The sequence below is a fragment of the Oncorhynchus tshawytscha genome, linkage group LG12 (assembly GCF_018296145.1).
Source record: "Oncorhynchus tshawytscha isolate Ot180627B linkage group LG12, Otsh_v2.0, whole genome shotgun sequence".
NCBI classification, from domain to species: Eukaryota; Metazoa; Chordata; class Actinopteri; order Salmoniformes; family Salmonidae; genus Oncorhynchus; species Oncorhynchus tshawytscha.
Window position 1 is genome coordinate 16,637,760 of NC_056440.1, and position 16,133 is coordinate 16,653,892.

Sequence of the window (16,133 nt, forward strand, 5' to 3'; positions counted from 1 at the left end):
AACATAACGTCTGATATGTCTGATGGAAACATGTAGATCATAAGATACAAAGAAAAAGCAACAAAAAATCTTAAAAGCTAATGAAAGATATAGTAAAAAACATTTTTTTATGGAATTTGAGTAACTTTTTGAATTCTAAACTAGGCATATGATGACATGTATCGAACGATTATTCGCATTTCATGTGTTGTCTGTTCTCAAACTATGACATCTATCAAACGATTAATCACTGTTCATGTGTTTTCCTTTCACCATTTGGAGAATTTTTCGGAATTGACAAAGAGCTACTCTTTTTTAAGGCAAAAGTTGTGTCAGAAGAGGGATTTGAACCCTCGCCTCCAATCGGAGACCAGAAAACCCCAGTAACTAGGAAGGACTCTCACCTTGAGTCTGGCGCCTTAGACCACTCGGCCATCCTGACAATTATAAATCCTTAAAATTCATATTTTTTCACAATTCTGTAACATAACGTCTGATATGTCTGATGGAAACATGTAGATCATAAGATACAAAGAAAAAGCAACAAAAAATGTTAAAAGCTAATGAAAGATATAGTAAAAAACATTTTTTTATGGAATTTGAGTAACTTTTTGAATTCTAAACTAGGCATATGATGACATGTATCGAACGATTATTCGCGTTTCATGTGTTGTCTGTTCTCAAACTATGACATCTATCAAACGATTAATCACTGTTCATGTGTTTTCCTTTCACCATTTGGAGAATTTTTCGGAATTGACAAAGAGCTACTCTTTTTTAAGGCAAAAGTTGTGTCAGAAGAGGGATTTGAACCCTCGCCTCCAATCGGAGACCAGAAAACCCCAGTAACTAGGAAGGACTCTCACCTTGAGTCTGGCGCCTTAGACCACTCGGCCATCCTGACAATTATAAATCCTTAAAATTCATATTTTTTCACAATTCTGTAACATAACGTCTGATATGTCTGATGGAAACATGTAGATCATAAGATACAAAGAAAAAGCAACAAAAAATCTTAAAAGCTAATGAAAGATATAGTAAAAAACATTTTTTTATGGAATTTGAGTAACTTTTTGAATTCTAAACTAGGCATATGATGACATGTATCGAACGATTATTCGCATTTCATGTGTTGTCTGTTCTCAAACTATGACATCTATCAAACGATTAATCACTGTTCATGTGTTTTCCTTTCACCATTTGGAGAATTTTTCGGAATTGACAAAGAGCTACTCTTTTTTAAGGCAAAAGTTGTGTCAGAAGAGGGATTTGAACCCTCGCCTCCAATCGGAGACCAGAAAACCCCAGTAACTAGGAAGGACTCTCACCTTGAGTCTGGCGCCTTAGACCACTCGGCCATCCTGACAATTATAAATCCTTAAAATTCATATTTTTTCACAATTCTGTAACATAACGTCTGATATGTCTGATGGAAACATGTAGATCATAAGATACAAAGAAAAAGAAACAAAAAATCTTAAAAGCTAATGAAAGATATAGTAAAAAACATTTTTTTATGGAATTTGAGTAACTTTTTGAATTCTAAACTAGGCATATGATGACATGTATCGAACGATTATTCGCATTTCATGTGTTGTCTGTTCTGTTCAAACTATGACATCTATCAAACGATTAATCACTGTTCATGTGTTTTCCTTTCACCATTTGGAGAATTTTTCGGAATTGACAAAGAGCTACTCTTTTTAAGGCAAAAGTTGTGTCAGAAGAGGGATTTGAACCCTCGCCTCCAATCGGAGACCAGAAAACCCCAGTAACTAGGAAGGACTCTCACCTTGAGTCTGGCGCCTTAGACCACTCGGCCATCCTGACAATTATAAATCCTTAAAATTCATATTTTTTCACATTCTGTAACATAACGTCTGATATGTCTGATGGAAACATGTAGATCATAAGATACAAAGAAAAAGCAACAAAAAATCTTAAAAGCTAATGAAAGATATAGTAAAAAACATTTTTTTATGGAATTTGAGTAACTTTTTGAATTCTAAACTAGGCATATGATGACATGTATCGAACGATTATTCGCATTTCATGTGTTGTCTGTTCTCAAACTATGACATCTATCAAACGATTAATTACTGTTCATGTGTTTTCCTTTCACCATTTGGAGAATTTTTCGGAATTGACAAAGAGCTACTCTTTTTAAGGCAAAAGTTGTGTCAGAAGAGGGATTTGAACCCTCGCCTCCAATCGGAGACCAGAAAACCCCAGTAACTAGGAAGGACTCTCACCTTGAGTCTGGCGCCTTAGACCACTCGGCCATCCTGACAATTATAAATCCTTAAAATTCATATTTTTTCACAATTCTGTAACATAACGTCTGATATGTCTGATGGAAACATGTAGATCATAAGATACAAAGAAAAAGCAACAAAAAATGTTAAAAGCTAATGAAAGATATAGTAAAAAACATTTTTTTATGGAATTTGAATAACTTTTTGAATTCTAAACTAGGAATATGATGACATGTATCGAACGATTATTCGCGTTTCATGTGTTGTCTGTTCTCAAACTATGACATCTATCAAACGATTAATCACTGTTCATGTGTTTTCCTTTCACCATTTGGAGAATTTTTCGGAATTGACAAAGAGCTACTCTTTTTTAAGGCAAAAGTTGTGTCAGAAGAGGGATTTGAACCCTCGCCTCCAATCGGAGACCAGAAAACCCCAGTAACTAGGAAGGACTCTCACCTTGAGTCTGGCGCCTTAGACCACTCGGCCATCCTGACAATTATAAATCCTTAAAATTCATATTTTTTCACAATTCTGTAACATAACGTCTGATATGTCTGATGGAAACATGTAGATCATAAGATACAAAGAAAAAGAAACAAAAAATCTTAAAAGCTAATGAAAGATATAGTAAAAAACATTTTTTTATGGAATTTGAGTAACTTTTTGAATTCTAAACTAGGCATATGATGACATGTATCGAACGATTATTCGCATTTCATGTGTTGTCTGTTCTCAAACTATGACATCTATCAAACGATTAATCACTGTTCATGTGTTTTCCTTTCACCATTTGGAGAATTTTTCGGAATTGACAAAGAGCTACTCTTTTTAAGGCAAAAGGTTTGTCAGAAGAGGGATTTGAACCCTCGCCTCCAATCGGAGACCAGAAAACCCCAGTAACTAGGAAGGACTCTCACCTTGAGTCTGGCGCCTTAGACCACTCGGCCATCCTGACAATTATAAATCCTTAAAATTCATATTTTTTCACAATTCTGTAACATAACGTCTGATATGTCTGATGGAAACATGTAGATCATAAGATACAAAGAAAAAGCAACAAAAAATGTTAAAAGCTAATGAAAGATATAGTAAAAAACATTTTTTTATGGAATTTGAGTAACTTTTTGAATTCTAAACTAGGCATATGATGACATGTATCGAACGATTATTCGCGTTTCATGTGTTGTCTGTTCTCAAACTATGACATCTATCAAACGATTAATCACTGTTCATGTGTTTTCCTTTCACCATTTGGAGAATTTTTCGGAATTGACAAAGAGCTACTCTTTTTTAAGGCAAAAGTTGTGTCAGAAGAGGGATTTGAACCCTCGCCTCCAATCGGAGACCAGAAAACCAGTAACTAGGAAGGACTCTCACCTTGAGTCTGGCGCCTTAGACCACTCGGCCATCCTGACAATTATAAATCCTTAAAATTCATATTTTTTCACAATTCTGTAACATAACGTCTGATATGTCTGATGGAAACATGTAGATCATAAGATACAAAGAAAAAGCAACAAAAAATCTTAAAAGCTAATGAAAGATATAGTAAAAAACATTTTTTTATGGAATTTGAGTAACTTTTTGAATTCTAAACTAGGCATATGATGACATGTATCGAACGATTATTCGCATTTCATGTGTTGTCTGTTCTCAAACTATGACATCTATCAAACGATTAATCACTGTTCATGTGTTTTCCTTTCACCATTTGGAGAATTTTTCGGAATTGACAAAGAGCTACTCTTTTTAAGGCAAAAGTTGTGTCAGAAGAGGGATTTGAACCCTCGCCTCCAATCGGAGACCAGAAAACCCCAGTAACTAGGAAGGACTCTCACCTTGAGTCTGGCGCCTTAGACCACTCGGCCATCCTGACAATTATAAATCCTTAAAATTCATATTTTTTCACAATTCTGTAACATAACGTCTGATATGTCTGATGGAAACATGTAGATCATAAGATACAAAGAAAAAGAAACAAAAAATCTTAAAAGCTAATGAAAGATATAGTAAAAAACATTTTTTTATGGAATTTGAGTAACTTTTTGAATTCTAAACTAGGCATATGATGACATGTATCGAACAATTATTCGCGTTTCATGTGTTGTCTGTTCTCAAACTATGACATCTATCAAACGATTAATCACTGTTCATGTGTTTTCCTTTCACCATTTGGAGAATTTTTTCAGAATTGACAAAGAGCTACTCTTTTTTAAGGTAGAAGTTGTGTCAAAAGAGGGATTTGAACCCTCGCCTCCAGTCAGAGACCAGAAAACCCCACTAACTAGGAAGGACTCTCACCTTGAGTCTGGCGCCTTAGACCACTCGGCCATCCTGACAATTATAAATCCTTAAAATTCATATTTTTTCACGATTCTGTAACATAACGTCTGATATGTCTGATGGAAACATGTAGATCATAAGATACAAAGAAAAAGCAACAAAAAATGTTAAAAGCTAATGAAAGATATAGTAAAAAACATTTTTTTATGGAATTTGAGTAACTTTTTGAATTCTAAACTAGGCATATGATGACATGTATCGAACGATTATTCGCATTTCATGTGTTGTCTGTTCTCAAACTATGACATCTATCAAACGATTAATCACTGTTCATGTGTTTTCCTTTCACCATTTGGAGAATTTTTCGGAATTGACAAAGAGCTACTCTTTTTAAGGCAAAAGTTGTGTCAGAAGAGGGATTTGAACCCTCGCCTCCAATCGGAGACCAGAAAACCCCAGTAACTAGGAAGGACTCTCACCTTGAGTCTGGCGCCTTAGACCACTCGGCCATCCTGACAATTATAAATCCTTAAAATTCATATTTTTTCACAATTCTGTAACATAACGTCTGATATGTCTGATGGAAACATGTAGATCATAAGATACAAAGAAAAAGCAAAGCAAAATGTTAAAAGCTAATGAAAGATATAGTAAAAAACATTTTTTTATGGAATTTGAGTAACTTTTTGAATTCTAAACTAGGCATATGATGACATGTATCGAACGATTATTCGCGTTTCATGTGTTGTCTGTTCTCAAACTATGACATCTATCAAACGATTAATCACTGTTCATGTGTTTTCCTTTCACCATTTGGAGAATTTTTCGGAATTGACAAAGAGCTACTCTTTTTAAGGCAAAAGTTGTGTCAGAAGAGGGATTTGAACCCTCGCCTCCAATCGGAGACCAGAAAACCCCAGTAACTAGGAAGGACTCTCACCTTGAGTCTGGCGCCTTAGACCACTCGGCCATCCTGACAATTATAAATCCTTAAAATTCATATTTTTTCACAATTCTGTAACATAACGTCTGATATGTCTGATGGAAACATGTAGATCATAAGATACAAAGAAAAAGCAAACAAAAAATCTTAAAAGCTAATGAAAGATATAGTAAAAAACATTTTTTTATGGAATTTGAGTAACTTTTTGAATTCTAAACTAGGCATATGATGACATGTATCGAACGATTATTCGCGTTTCATGTGTTGTCTGTTCTCAAACTATGACATCTATCAAACGATTAATCACTGTTCATGTGTTTTCCTTTCACCATTTGGAGAATTTTTCGGAATTGACAAAGAGCTACTCTTTTTAAGGCAAAAGTTGTGTCAGAAGAGGGATTTGAACCCTCGCCTCCAATCGGAGACCAGAAAACCCCAGTAACTAGGAAGGACTCTCACCTTGAGTCTGGCGCCTTAGACCACTCGGCCATCCTGACAATTATAAATCCTTAAAATTCATATTTTTTCACAATTCTGTAACATAACGTCTGATATGTCTGATGGAAACATGTAGATCATAAGATACAAAGAAAAAGCAACAAAAAATCTTAAAAGCTAATGAAAGATATAGTAAAAAACATTTTTTTATGGAATTTGAGTAACTTTTTGAATTCTAAACTAGGCATATGATGACATGTATCGAACGATTATTCGCGTTTCATGTGTTGTCTGTTCTCAAACTATGACATCTATCAAACGATTAATCACTGTTCATGTGTTTTCCTTTCACCATTTGGAGAATTTTTCAGAATTGACAAAGAGCTACTCTTTTTTAAGGCAGAAGTTTTGTCAGAAGAGGGATTTGAACCCTGACCTCCAATCGGAGACCAGAATACCCCAGTAACTAGGAAAGCCTCTCACCTTGAGTCTGGCGCCTTAGACCACTCGGCCATCCTGACAATTTTAAATCCTTAAAATTCATATTTTTTCACGATTCTGTAACATAACGTCTGATATGTCTGATGGAAACATGTAGACCATAAGATACAAAGAAAAAGCAACAAAAAATCTTAAAAGCTAATGAAAGATATAGTAAAAAACATTTTTTTATGGAATTTGAGTAACTTTTTGAATTCTAAACTAGGCATATGATGACATGTATCGAACGATTATTCGCATTTCATGTGTTGTCTGTTCTCAAACTATGACATCTATCAAACGATTAATCACTGTTCATGTGTTTTCCTTTCACCATTTGGAGAATTTTTCGGAATTGACAAAGAGCTACTCTTTTTAAGGCAAAAGTTGTGTCAGAAGAGGGATTTGAACCCTCGCCTCCAATCGGAGACCAGAAAACCCCAGTAACTAGGAAGGACTCTCACCTTGAGTCTGGCGCCTTAGACCACTCGGCCATCCTGACAATTATAAATCCTTAAAATTCATATTTTTTCACAATTCTGTAACATAACGTCTGATATGTCTGATGGAAACATGTAGATCATAAGATACAAAGAAAAAGCAACAAAAAATGTTAAAAGCTAATGAAAGATATAGTAAAAACATTTTTTTATGGAATTTGAGTAACTTTTTGAATTCTAAACTAGGCATATGATGACATGTATCGAACGATTATTCGCGTTTCATGTGTTGTCTGTTCTCAAACTATGACATCTATCAAACGATTAATCACTGTTCATGTGTTTTCCTTTCACCATTTGGAGAATTTTTCGGAATTGACAAAGAGCTACTCTTTTTTAAGGCAAAAGTTGTGTCAGAAGAGGGATTTGAACCCTCGCCTCCAATCGGAGACCAGAAAACCCCAGTAACTAGGAAGGACTCTCACCTTGAGTCTGGCGCCTTAGACCACTCGGCCATCCTGACAATTATAAATCCTTAAAATTCATATTTTTTCACAATTCTGTAACATAACGTCTGATATGTCTGATGGAAACATGTAGATCATAAGATACAAAGAAAAAGCAACAAAAAATCTTAAAAGCTAATGAAAGATATAGTAAAAAACATTTTTTTATGGAATTTGAGTAACTTTTTGAATTCTAAACTAGGCATATGATGACATGTATCGAACGATTATTCGCATTTCATGTGTTGTCTGTTCTCAAACTATGACATCTATCAAACGATTAATCACTGTTCATGTGTTTTCCTTTCACCATTTGGAGAATTTTTCGGAATTGACAAAGAGCTACTCTTTTTTAAGGCAAAAGTTGTGTCAGAAGAGGGATTTGAACCCTCGCCTCCAATCGGAGACCAGAAAACCCCAGTAACTAGGAAGGACTCTCACCTTGAGTCTGGCGCCTTAGACCACTCGGCCATCCTGACAATTATAAATCCTTAAAATTCATATTTTTTCACAATTCTGTAACATAACGTCTGATATGTCTGATGGAAACATGTAGATCATAAGATACAAAGAAAAAGCAACAAAAAATGTTAAAAGCTAATGAAAGATATAGTAAAAAACATTTTTTTATGGAATTTGAGTAACTTTTTGAATTCTAAACTAGGCATATGATGACATGTATCGAACGATTATTCGCGTTTCATGTGTTGTCTGTTCTCAAACTATGACATCTATCAAACGATTAATCACTGTTCATGTGTTTTCCTTTCACCATTTGGAGAATTTTCGGAATTGACAAAGAGCTACTCTTTTTAAGGCAAAAGTTGTGTCAGAAGAGGGATTTGAACCCTCGCCTCCAATCGGAGACCAGAAAACCCCAGTAACTAGGAAGGACTCTCACCTTGAGTCTGGCGCCTTAGACCACTCGGCCATCCTGACAATTATAAATCCTTAAAATTCATATTTTTTCACAATTCTGTAACATAACGTCTGATATGTCTGATGGAAACATGTAGATCATAAGATACAAAGAAAAAGCAACAAAAAATCTTAAAAGCTAATGAAAGATATAGTAAAAAACATTTTTTTATGGAATTTGAGTAACTTTTTGAATTCTAAACTAGGCATATGATGACATGTATCGAACGATTATTCGCATTTCATGTGTTGTCTGTTCTCAAACTATGACATCTATCAAACGATTAATCACTGTTCATGTGTTTTCCTTTCACCATTTGGAGAATTTTTCGGAATTGACAAAGAGCTACTCTTTTTTAAGGAAAGTTGTGTCAGAAGAGGGATTTGAACCCTCGCCTCCAATCGGAGACCAGAAAACCCCAGTAACTAGGAAGGACTCTCACCTTGAGTCTGGCGCCTTAGACCACTCGGCCATCCTGACAATTATAAATCCTTAAAATTCATATTTTTTCACAATTCTGTAACATAACGTCTGATATGTCTGATGGAAACATGTAGATCATAAGATACAAAGAAAAAGCAACAAAAAATCTTAAAAGCTAATGAAAGATATAGTAAAAAACATTTTTTTATGGAATTTGAGTAACTTTTTGAATTCTAAACTAGGCATATGATGACATGTATCGAACGATTATTCGCGTTTCATGTGTTGTCTGTTCTCAAACTATGACATCTATCAAACGATTAATCACTGTTCATGTGTTTTCCTTTCACCATTTGGAGAATTTTTCGGAATTGACAAAGAGCTACTCTTTTTTAAGGCAAAAGTTGTGTCAGAAGAGGGATTTGAACCCTCGCCTACAATCGGAGACCAGAAAACCCCAGTAACTAGGAAGGACTCTCACCTTGAGTCTGGCGCCTTAGACCACTCGGCCATCCTGACAATTATAAATCCTTAAAATTCATATTTTTTCACAATTCTGTAACATAACGTCTGATATGTCTGATGGAAACATGTAGATCATAAGATACAAAGAAAAAGAAACAAAAAATCTTAAAAGCTAATGAAAGATATAGTAAAAAACATTTTTTTATGGAATTTGAGTAACTTTTTGAATTCTAAACTAGGCATATGATGACATGTATCGAACGATTATTCGCATTTCATGTGTTGTCTGTTCTCAAACTATGACATCTATCAAACGATTAATCACTGTTCATGTGTTTTCCTTTCACCATTTGGAGAATTTTTCGGAATTGACAAAGAGCTACTCTTTTTAAGGCAAAAGTTGTGTCAGAAGAGGGATTTGAACCCTCGCCTCCAATCGGAGACCAGAAAACCCCAGTAACTAGGAAGGACTCTCACCTTGAGTCTGGCGCCTTAGACCACTCGGCCATCCTGACAATTATAAATCCTTAAAATTCATATTTTTTCACAATTCTGTAACATAACGTCTGATATGTCTGATGGAAACATGTAGATCATAAGATACAAAGAAAAAGCAACAAAAAATGTTAAAAGCTAATGAAAGATATAGTAAAAAACATTTTTTTATGGAATTTGAGTAACTTTTTGAATTCTAAACTAGGCATATGATGACATGTATCGAACGATTATTCGCGTTTCATGTGTTGTCTGTTCTCAAACTATGACATCTATCAAACGATTAATCACTGTTCATGTGTTTTCCTTTCACCATTTGGAGAATTTTTCGGAATTGACAAAGAGCTACTCTTTTTAAGGCAAAAGTTGTGTCAGAAGAGGGATTTGAACCCTCGCCTCCAATCGGAGACCAGAAAACCCCAGTAACTAGGAAGGACTCTCACCTTGAGTCTGGCGCCTTAGACCACTCGGCCATCCTGACAATTATAAATCCTTAAAATTCATATTTTTTCACAATTCTGTAACATAACGTCTGATATGTCTGATGGAAACATGTAGATCATAAGATACAAAGAAAAAGAAACAAAAAATCTTAAAAGCTAATGAAAGATATAGTAAAAAACATTTTTTTATGGAATTTGAGTAACTTTTTGAATTCTAAACTAGGCATATGATGACATGTATCGAACGATTATTCGCATTTCATGTGTTGTCTGTTCTCAAACTATGACATCTATCAAACGATTAATCACTGTTCATGTGTTTTCCTTTCACCATTTGGAGAATTTTTCGGAATTGACAAAGAGCTACTCTTTTTTAAGGCAAAAGTTGTGTCAGAAGAGGGATTTGAACCCTCGCCTCCAATCGGAGACCAGAAAACCCCAGTAACTAGGAAGGACTCTCACCTTGAGTCTGGCGCCTTAGACCACTCGGCCATCCTGACAATTATAAATCCTTAAAATTCATATTTTTTCACAATTCTGTAACATAACGTCTGATATGTCTGATGGAAACATGTAGATCATAAGATACAAAGAAAAAGCAACAAAAAATGTTAAAAGCTAATGAAAGATATAGTAAAAAACATTTTTTTATGGAATTTGAGTAACTTTTTGAATTCTAAACTAGGCATATATGATGACATGTATCGAACGATTATTCGCGTTTCATGTGTTGTCTGTTCTCAAACTATGACATCTATCAAACGATTAATCACTGTTCATGTGTTTTCCTTTCACCATTTGGAGAATTTTTCGGAATTGACAAAGAGCTACTCTTTTTTAAGGCAAAAGTTGTGTCAGAAGAGGGATTTGAACCCTCGCCTCCAATCGGAGACCAGAAAACCCCAGTAACTAGGAAGGACTCTCACCTTGAGTCTGGCGCCTTAGACCACTCGGCCATCCTGACAATTATAAATCCTTAAAATTCATATTTTTTCACAATTCTGTAACATAACGTCTGATATGCTGATCTGATGGAAACATGTAGATCATAAGATACAAAGAAAAAGCAACAAAAAATCTTAAAAGCTAATGAAAGATATAGTAAAAAACATTTTTTTATGGAATTTGAGTAACTTTTTGAATTCTAAACTAGGCATATGATGACATGTATCGAACGATTATTCGCATTTCATGTGTTGTCTGTTCTCAAACTATGACATCTATCAAACGATTAATCACTGTTCATGTGTTTTCCTTTCACCATTTGGAGAATTTTTCGGAATTGACAAAGAGCTACTCTTTTTTAAGGCAAAAGTTGTGTCAGAAGAGGGATTTGAACCCTCGCCTCCAATCGGAGACCAGAAAACCCCAGTAACTAGGAAGGACTCTCACCTTGAGTCTGGCGCCTTAGACCACTCGGCCATCCTGACAATTATAAATCCTTAAAATTCATATTTTTTCACAATTCTGTAACATAACGTCTGATATGTCTGATGGAAACATGTAGATCATAAGATACAAAGAAAAAGCAACAAAAAATGTTAAAAGCTAATGAAAGATATAGTAAAAAACATTTTTTTATGGAATTTGAGTAACTTTTTGAATTCTAAACTAGGCATATGATGACATGTATCGAACGATTATTCGCGTTTCATGTGTTGTCTGTTCTCAAACTATGACATCTATCAAACGATTAATCACTGTTCATGTGTTTTCCTTTCACCATTTGGAGAATTTTTCGGAATTGACAAAGAGCTACTCTTTTTAAAGGCAAAAGTTGTGTCAGAAGAGGGATTTGAACCCTCGCCTCCAATCGGAGACCAGAAAACCCCAGTAACTAGGAAGGACTCTCACCTTGAGTCTGGCGCCTTAGACCACTCGGCCATCCTGACAATTATAAATCCTTAAAATTCATATTTTTTCACAATTCTGTAACATAACGTCTGATATGTCTGATGGAAACATGTAGATCATAAGATACAAAGAAAAAGAAACAAAAAATCTTAAAAGCTAATGAAAGATATAGTAAAAAACATTTTTTTATGGAATTTGAGTAACTTTTTGAATTCTAAACTAGGCATATGATGACATGTATCGAACGATTATTCGCATTTCATGTGTTGTCTGTTCTCAAACTATGACATCTATCAAACGATTAATCACTGTTCATGTGTTTTCCTTTCACCATTTGGAGAATTTTTCGGAATTGACAGAGCTACTCTTTTTTAAGGCAAAAGCTGTGTCAGAAGAGGCATTTGAAACTTCGCCTACAATCAGAGACCAGAAAACCCCAGTAACTAGGAAGGACTCTCACCTTGAGTCTGGCGCCTTAGACCACTCGGCCATCCTGACAATTATAAATCTTTAAAATTCATATTTTTCACAATTCTGTAACATAACGTCTGATATGTCTGATGGAAACATGTAGATCATAAGATACAAAGAAAAAGAAACAAAAAATCTTAAAAGCTAATGAAAGATATAGTAAAAAACATTTTTTTATGGAATTTGAGTAACTTTTTGAATTCTAAACTAGGCATATGATGACATGTATCGAACGATTATTCGCATTTCATGTGTTGTCTGTTCTCAAACTATGACATCTATCAAACGATTAATCACTGTTCATGTGTTTTCCTTTCACCATTTGGAGAATTTTTCGGAATTGACAAAGAGCTACTCTTTTTTAAGGCAAAAGTTGTGTCAGAAGAGGGATTTGAACCCTCGCCTCCAATCGGAGACCAGAAAACCCCAGTAACTAGGAAGGACTCTCACCTTGAGTCTGGCGCCTTAGACCACTCGGCCATCCTGACAATTATAAATCCTTAAAATTCATATTTTTTCACAATTCTGTAACATAACGTCTGATATGTCTGATGGAAACATGTAGATCATAAGATACAAAGAAAAAGCAACAAAAAATCTTAAAAGCTAATGAAAGATATAGTAAAAAACATTTTTTTATGGAATTTGAGTAACTTTTTGAATTCTAAACTAGGCATATGATGACATGTATCGAACGATTATTCGCATTTCATGTGTTGTCTGTTCTCAAACTATGACATCTATCAAACGATTAATCACTGTTCATGTGTTTTCCTTTCACCATTTGGAGAATTTTTCGGAATTGACAAAGAGCTACTCTTTTTTAAGGCAAAAGTTGTGTCAGAAGAGGGATGTGAAACCTCACCTACAATTGGAGACCAGAAAACCCCAGTAACTAGGAAGGACTCTCACCTTGAGTCTGGCGCCTTAGACCACTCGGCCATCCTGACAATTATAAATCCTTAAAATTCATATTTTTTCACAATTCTGTAACATAACGTCTGATATGTCTGATGGAAACATGTAGATCATAAGATACAAAGAAAAAGCAACAAAAAATGTTAAAAGCTAATGAAAGATATAGTAAAAAACATTTTTTTATGGAATTTGAGTAACTTTTTGAATTCTAAACTAGGCATATGATGACATGTATCGAACGATTATTCGCGTTTCATGTGTTGTCTGTTCTCAAACTATGACATCTATCAAACGATTAATCACTGTTCATGTGTTTTCCTTTCACCATTTGGAGAATTTTTCGGAATTGACAAAGAGCTACTCTTTTTAAGGCAAAAGTTGTGTCAGAAGAGGGATTTGAACCCTCGCCTCCAATCGGAGACCAGAAAACCCCAGTAACTAGGAAGGACTCTCACCTTGAGTCTGGCGCCTTAGACCACTCGGCCATCCTGACAATTATAAATCCTTAAAATTCATATTTTTTCACAATTCTGTAACATAACGTCTGATATGTCTGATGGAAACATGTAGATCATAAGATACAAAGAAAAAGAAACAAAAAATCTTAAAAGCTAATGAAAGATATAGTAAAAAACATTTTTTTATGGAATTTGAGTAACTTTTTGAATTCTAAACTAGGCATATGATGACATGTATCGAACGATTATTCGCATTTCATGTGTTGTCTGTTCTCAAACTATGACATCTATCAAACGATTAATCACTGTTCATGTGTTTTCCTTTCACCATTTGGAGAATTTTTCGGAATTGACAAAGAGCTACTCTTTTTTAAGGCAAAAGTTGTGTCAGAAGAGGGATTTGAACCCTCGCCTCCAATCGGAGACCAGAAAACCCCAGTAACTAGGAAGGACTCTCACCTTGAGTCTGGCGCCTTAGACCACTCGGCCATCCTGACAATTATAAATCCTTAAAATTCATATTTTTTCACAATTCTGTAACATAACGTCTGATATGTCTGATGGAAACATGTAGATCATAAGATACAAAGAAAAAGCAACAAAAAATGTTAAAAGCTAATGAAAGATATAGTAAAAAACATTTTTTTATGGAATTTGAGTAACTTTTTGAATTCTAAACTAGGCATATGATGACATGTATCGAACGATTATTCGCGTTTCATGTGTTGTCTGTTCTCAAACTATGACATCTATCAAACGATTAATCACTGTTCATGTGTTTTCCTTTCACCATTTGGAGAATTTTCGGAATTGACAAAGAGCTACTCTTTTTTAAGGCAAAAGTTGTGTCAGAAGAGGGATTTGAACCCTCGCCTCCAATCGGAGACCAGAAAACCCCAGTAACTAGGAAGGACTCTCACCTTGAGTCTGGCGCCTTAGACCACTCGGCCATCCTGACAATTATAAATCCTTAAAATTCATATTTTTTCACAATTCTGTAACATAACGTCTGATATGTCTGATGGAAACATGTAGATCATAAGATACAAAGAAAAAGAAACAAAAAATCTTAAAGGCTAATGAAAGATATAGTAAAAAACATTTTTTTATGGAATTTGAGTAACTTTTTGAATTCTAAACTAGGCATATGATGACATGTATCGAACGATTATTCGCATTTCATGTGTTGTCTGTTCTCAAACTATGACATCTATCAAACGATTAATCACTGTTCATGTGTTTTCCTTTCACCATTTGGAGAATTTTTCGGAATTGACAAAGAGCTACTCTTTTTAAGGCAAAAGTTGTGTCAGAAGAGGGATTTGAACCCTCGCCTCCAATCGGAGACCAGAAAACCCCAGTAACTAGGAAGGACTCTCACCTTGAGTCTGGCGCCTTAGACCACTCGGCCATCCTGACAATTATAAATCCTTAAAATTCATATTTTTTCACAATTCTGTAACATAACGTCTGATATGTCTGATGGAAACATGTAGATCATAAGATACAAAGAAAAAGCAACAAAAAATCTTAAAAGCTAATGAAAGATATAGTAAAAAACATTTTTTTATGGAATTTGAGTAACTTTTTGAATTCTAAACTAGGCATATGATGACATGTATCGAACGATTATTCGCATTTCATGTGTTGTCTGTTCTCAAACTATGACATCTATCAAACGATTAATCACTGTTCATGTGTTTTCCTTTCACCATTTGGAGAATTTTTCGGAATTGACAAAGAGCTACTCTTTTTTAAGGCAAAAGTTGTGTCAGAAGAGGGATTTGAACCCTCGCCTCCAATCGGAGACCAGAAAACCCCAGAAACTAGGAAGGACTCTCACCTTGAGTCTGGCGCCTTAGACCACTCGGCCATCCTGACAATTATAAATCCTTAAAATTCATATTTTTTCACAATTCTGTAACATAACGTCTGATATGTCTGATGGAAACATGTAGATCATAAGATACAAAGAAAAAGCAACAAAAAATCTTAAAAGCTAATGAAAGATATAGTAAAAAACATTTTTTTATGGAATTTGAGTAACTTTTTGAATTCTAAACTAGGCATATGATGACATGTATCGAACGATTATTCGCATTTCATGTGTTGTCTGTTCTCAAACTATGACATCTATCAAACGATTAATCACTGTTCATGTGTTTTCCTTTCACCATTTGGAGAATTTTTCGGAATTGACAAAGAGCTACTCTTTTTAAGGCAAAAGTTGTGTCAGAAGAGGGATTTGAACCCTCGCCTCCAATCGGAGACCAGAAAACCCCAGTAACTAGGAAGGACTCTCACCTTGAGTCTGGCGCCTTAGACCACTCGGCCATCCTGACAATTATAAATCCTTAAAA

At 34.9% G+C, this 16,133-nt stretch overlaps 33 non-coding genes across 33 annotated transcripts; all 33 read right to left on the reverse strand.

Annotated features, from left to right (window-relative positions):
- Positions 1-309: 309 nt before the first annotated feature.
- trnal-caa lies at positions 310-421 on the reverse strand. Its single transcript has 2 exons — positions 384-421; positions 310-355 (listed from the first exon to the last, which is right to left on the reverse strand). It is a non-coding gene; the product is annotated as a tRNA-Leu (tRNA).
- A 350-nt stretch (positions 422-771) lies between these two features.
- trnal-caa lies at positions 772-883 on the reverse strand. Its single transcript has 2 exons — positions 846-883; positions 772-817 (listed from the first exon to the last, which is right to left on the reverse strand). It is a non-coding gene; the product is annotated as a tRNA-Leu (tRNA).
- Positions 884-1,233: 350 nt separating this feature from the next.
- Positions 1,234-1,345, reverse strand: trnal-caa. Its single transcript has 2 exons — positions 1,308-1,345; positions 1,234-1,279 (listed from the first exon to the last, which is right to left on the reverse strand). It is a non-coding gene; the product is annotated as a tRNA-Leu (tRNA).
- A 352-nt stretch (positions 1,346-1,697) lies between these two features.
- trnal-caa lies at positions 1,698-1,809 on the reverse strand. The gene is made up of 2 exons: positions 1,772-1,809; positions 1,698-1,743 (listed from the first exon to the last, which is right to left on the reverse strand). It is a non-coding gene; the product is annotated as a tRNA-Leu (tRNA).
- A 348-nt stretch (positions 1,810-2,157) lies between these two features.
- Positions 2,158-2,269, reverse strand: trnal-caa. The gene is made up of 2 exons: positions 2,232-2,269; positions 2,158-2,203 (listed from the first exon to the last, which is right to left on the reverse strand). It is a non-coding gene; the product is annotated as a tRNA-Leu (tRNA).
- Positions 2,270-2,619: 350 nt separating this feature from the next.
- trnal-caa lies at positions 2,620-2,731 on the reverse strand. The gene is made up of 2 exons: positions 2,694-2,731; positions 2,620-2,665 (listed from the first exon to the last, which is right to left on the reverse strand). It is a non-coding gene; the product is annotated as a tRNA-Leu (tRNA).
- A 349-nt stretch (positions 2,732-3,080) lies between these two features.
- trnal-caa lies at positions 3,081-3,192 on the reverse strand. Its single transcript has 2 exons — positions 3,155-3,192; positions 3,081-3,126 (listed from the first exon to the last, which is right to left on the reverse strand). It is a non-coding gene; the product is annotated as a tRNA-Leu (tRNA).
- A 350-nt stretch (positions 3,193-3,542) lies between these two features.
- Positions 3,543-3,652, reverse strand: trnal-caa. The gene is made up of 2 exons: positions 3,615-3,652; positions 3,543-3,588 (listed from the first exon to the last, which is right to left on the reverse strand). It is a non-coding gene; the product is annotated as a tRNA-Leu (tRNA).
- Positions 3,653-4,001: 349 nt separating this feature from the next.
- Positions 4,002-4,113, reverse strand: trnal-caa. The gene is made up of 2 exons: positions 4,076-4,113; positions 4,002-4,047 (listed from the first exon to the last, which is right to left on the reverse strand). It is a non-coding gene; the product is annotated as a tRNA-Leu (tRNA).
- A 351-nt stretch (positions 4,114-4,464) lies between these two features.
- trnal-caa lies at positions 4,465-4,576 on the reverse strand. The gene is made up of 2 exons: positions 4,539-4,576; positions 4,465-4,510 (listed from the first exon to the last, which is right to left on the reverse strand). It is a non-coding gene; the product is annotated as a tRNA-Leu (tRNA).
- Positions 4,577-4,925: 349 nt separating this feature from the next.
- Positions 4,926-5,037, reverse strand: trnal-caa. Its single transcript has 2 exons — positions 5,000-5,037; positions 4,926-4,971 (listed from the first exon to the last, which is right to left on the reverse strand). It is a non-coding gene; the product is annotated as a tRNA-Leu (tRNA).
- A 349-nt stretch (positions 5,038-5,386) lies between these two features.
- On the reverse strand, positions 5,387-5,498 carry trnal-caa. The gene is made up of 2 exons: positions 5,461-5,498; positions 5,387-5,432 (listed from the first exon to the last, which is right to left on the reverse strand). It is a non-coding gene; the product is annotated as a tRNA-Leu (tRNA).
- Positions 5,499-5,848: 350 nt separating this feature from the next.
- On the reverse strand, positions 5,849-5,960 carry trnal-caa. The gene is made up of 2 exons: positions 5,923-5,960; positions 5,849-5,894 (listed from the first exon to the last, which is right to left on the reverse strand). It is a non-coding gene; the product is annotated as a tRNA-Leu (tRNA).
- Positions 5,961-6,310: 350 nt separating this feature from the next.
- On the reverse strand, positions 6,311-6,422 carry trnal-caa. The gene is made up of 2 exons: positions 6,385-6,422; positions 6,311-6,356 (listed from the first exon to the last, which is right to left on the reverse strand). It is a non-coding gene; the product is annotated as a tRNA-Leu (tRNA).
- Positions 6,423-6,771: 349 nt separating this feature from the next.
- trnal-caa lies at positions 6,772-6,883 on the reverse strand. Its single transcript has 2 exons — positions 6,846-6,883; positions 6,772-6,817 (listed from the first exon to the last, which is right to left on the reverse strand). It is a non-coding gene; the product is annotated as a tRNA-Leu (tRNA).
- Positions 6,884-7,232: 349 nt separating this feature from the next.
- On the reverse strand, positions 7,233-7,344 carry trnal-caa. The gene is made up of 2 exons: positions 7,307-7,344; positions 7,233-7,278 (listed from the first exon to the last, which is right to left on the reverse strand). It is a non-coding gene; the product is annotated as a tRNA-Leu (tRNA).
- Positions 7,345-7,694: 350 nt separating this feature from the next.
- On the reverse strand, positions 7,695-7,806 carry trnal-caa. Its single transcript has 2 exons — positions 7,769-7,806; positions 7,695-7,740 (listed from the first exon to the last, which is right to left on the reverse strand). It is a non-coding gene; the product is annotated as a tRNA-Leu (tRNA).
- A 348-nt stretch (positions 7,807-8,154) lies between these two features.
- Positions 8,155-8,266, reverse strand: trnal-caa. Its single transcript has 2 exons — positions 8,229-8,266; positions 8,155-8,200 (listed from the first exon to the last, which is right to left on the reverse strand). It is a non-coding gene; the product is annotated as a tRNA-Leu (tRNA).
- Positions 8,267-8,614: 348 nt separating this feature from the next.
- trnal-caa lies at positions 8,615-8,726 on the reverse strand. Its single transcript has 2 exons — positions 8,689-8,726; positions 8,615-8,660 (listed from the first exon to the last, which is right to left on the reverse strand). It is a non-coding gene; the product is annotated as a tRNA-Leu (tRNA).
- Positions 8,727-9,076: 350 nt separating this feature from the next.
- On the reverse strand, positions 9,077-9,188 carry trnal-caa. The gene is made up of 2 exons: positions 9,151-9,188; positions 9,077-9,122 (listed from the first exon to the last, which is right to left on the reverse strand). It is a non-coding gene; the product is annotated as a tRNA-Leu (tRNA).
- Positions 9,189-9,537: 349 nt separating this feature from the next.
- On the reverse strand, positions 9,538-9,649 carry trnal-caa. The gene is made up of 2 exons: positions 9,612-9,649; positions 9,538-9,583 (listed from the first exon to the last, which is right to left on the reverse strand). It is a non-coding gene; the product is annotated as a tRNA-Leu (tRNA).
- A 349-nt stretch (positions 9,650-9,998) lies between these two features.
- Positions 9,999-10,110, reverse strand: trnal-caa. The gene is made up of 2 exons: positions 10,073-10,110; positions 9,999-10,044 (listed from the first exon to the last, which is right to left on the reverse strand). It is a non-coding gene; the product is annotated as a tRNA-Leu (tRNA).
- A 350-nt stretch (positions 10,111-10,460) lies between these two features.
- On the reverse strand, positions 10,461-10,572 carry trnal-caa. Its single transcript has 2 exons — positions 10,535-10,572; positions 10,461-10,506 (listed from the first exon to the last, which is right to left on the reverse strand). It is a non-coding gene; the product is annotated as a tRNA-Leu (tRNA).
- A 352-nt stretch (positions 10,573-10,924) lies between these two features.
- On the reverse strand, positions 10,925-11,036 carry trnal-caa. Its single transcript has 2 exons — positions 10,999-11,036; positions 10,925-10,970 (listed from the first exon to the last, which is right to left on the reverse strand). It is a non-coding gene; the product is annotated as a tRNA-Leu (tRNA).
- A 354-nt stretch (positions 11,037-11,390) lies between these two features.
- trnal-caa lies at positions 11,391-11,502 on the reverse strand. Its single transcript has 2 exons — positions 11,465-11,502; positions 11,391-11,436 (listed from the first exon to the last, which is right to left on the reverse strand). It is a non-coding gene; the product is annotated as a tRNA-Leu (tRNA).
- A 350-nt stretch (positions 11,503-11,852) lies between these two features.
- On the reverse strand, positions 11,853-11,964 carry trnal-caa. The gene is made up of 2 exons: positions 11,927-11,964; positions 11,853-11,898 (listed from the first exon to the last, which is right to left on the reverse strand). It is a non-coding gene; the product is annotated as a tRNA-Leu (tRNA).
- Positions 11,965-12,773: 809 nt separating this feature from the next.
- On the reverse strand, positions 12,774-12,885 carry trnal-caa. Its single transcript has 2 exons — positions 12,848-12,885; positions 12,774-12,819 (listed from the first exon to the last, which is right to left on the reverse strand). It is a non-coding gene; the product is annotated as a tRNA-Leu (tRNA).
- Positions 12,886-13,696: 811 nt separating this feature from the next.
- trnal-caa lies at positions 13,697-13,808 on the reverse strand. Its single transcript has 2 exons — positions 13,771-13,808; positions 13,697-13,742 (listed from the first exon to the last, which is right to left on the reverse strand). It is a non-coding gene; the product is annotated as a tRNA-Leu (tRNA).
- A 350-nt stretch (positions 13,809-14,158) lies between these two features.
- On the reverse strand, positions 14,159-14,270 carry trnal-caa. Its single transcript has 2 exons — positions 14,233-14,270; positions 14,159-14,204 (listed from the first exon to the last, which is right to left on the reverse strand). It is a non-coding gene; the product is annotated as a tRNA-Leu (tRNA).
- A 349-nt stretch (positions 14,271-14,619) lies between these two features.
- On the reverse strand, positions 14,620-14,731 carry trnal-caa. Its single transcript has 2 exons — positions 14,694-14,731; positions 14,620-14,665 (listed from the first exon to the last, which is right to left on the reverse strand). It is a non-coding gene; the product is annotated as a tRNA-Leu (tRNA).
- Positions 14,732-15,080: 349 nt separating this feature from the next.
- Positions 15,081-15,192, reverse strand: trnal-caa. The gene is made up of 2 exons: positions 15,155-15,192; positions 15,081-15,126 (listed from the first exon to the last, which is right to left on the reverse strand). It is a non-coding gene; the product is annotated as a tRNA-Leu (tRNA).
- A 350-nt stretch (positions 15,193-15,542) lies between these two features.
- On the reverse strand, positions 15,543-15,654 carry trnal-caa. Its single transcript has 2 exons — positions 15,617-15,654; positions 15,543-15,588 (listed from the first exon to the last, which is right to left on the reverse strand). It is a non-coding gene; the product is annotated as a tRNA-Leu (tRNA).
- Positions 15,655-16,003: 349 nt separating this feature from the next.
- On the reverse strand, positions 16,004-16,115 carry trnal-caa. The gene is made up of 2 exons: positions 16,078-16,115; positions 16,004-16,049 (listed from the first exon to the last, which is right to left on the reverse strand). It is a non-coding gene; the product is annotated as a tRNA-Leu (tRNA).
- Positions 16,116-16,133: the final 18 nt, after the last annotated feature.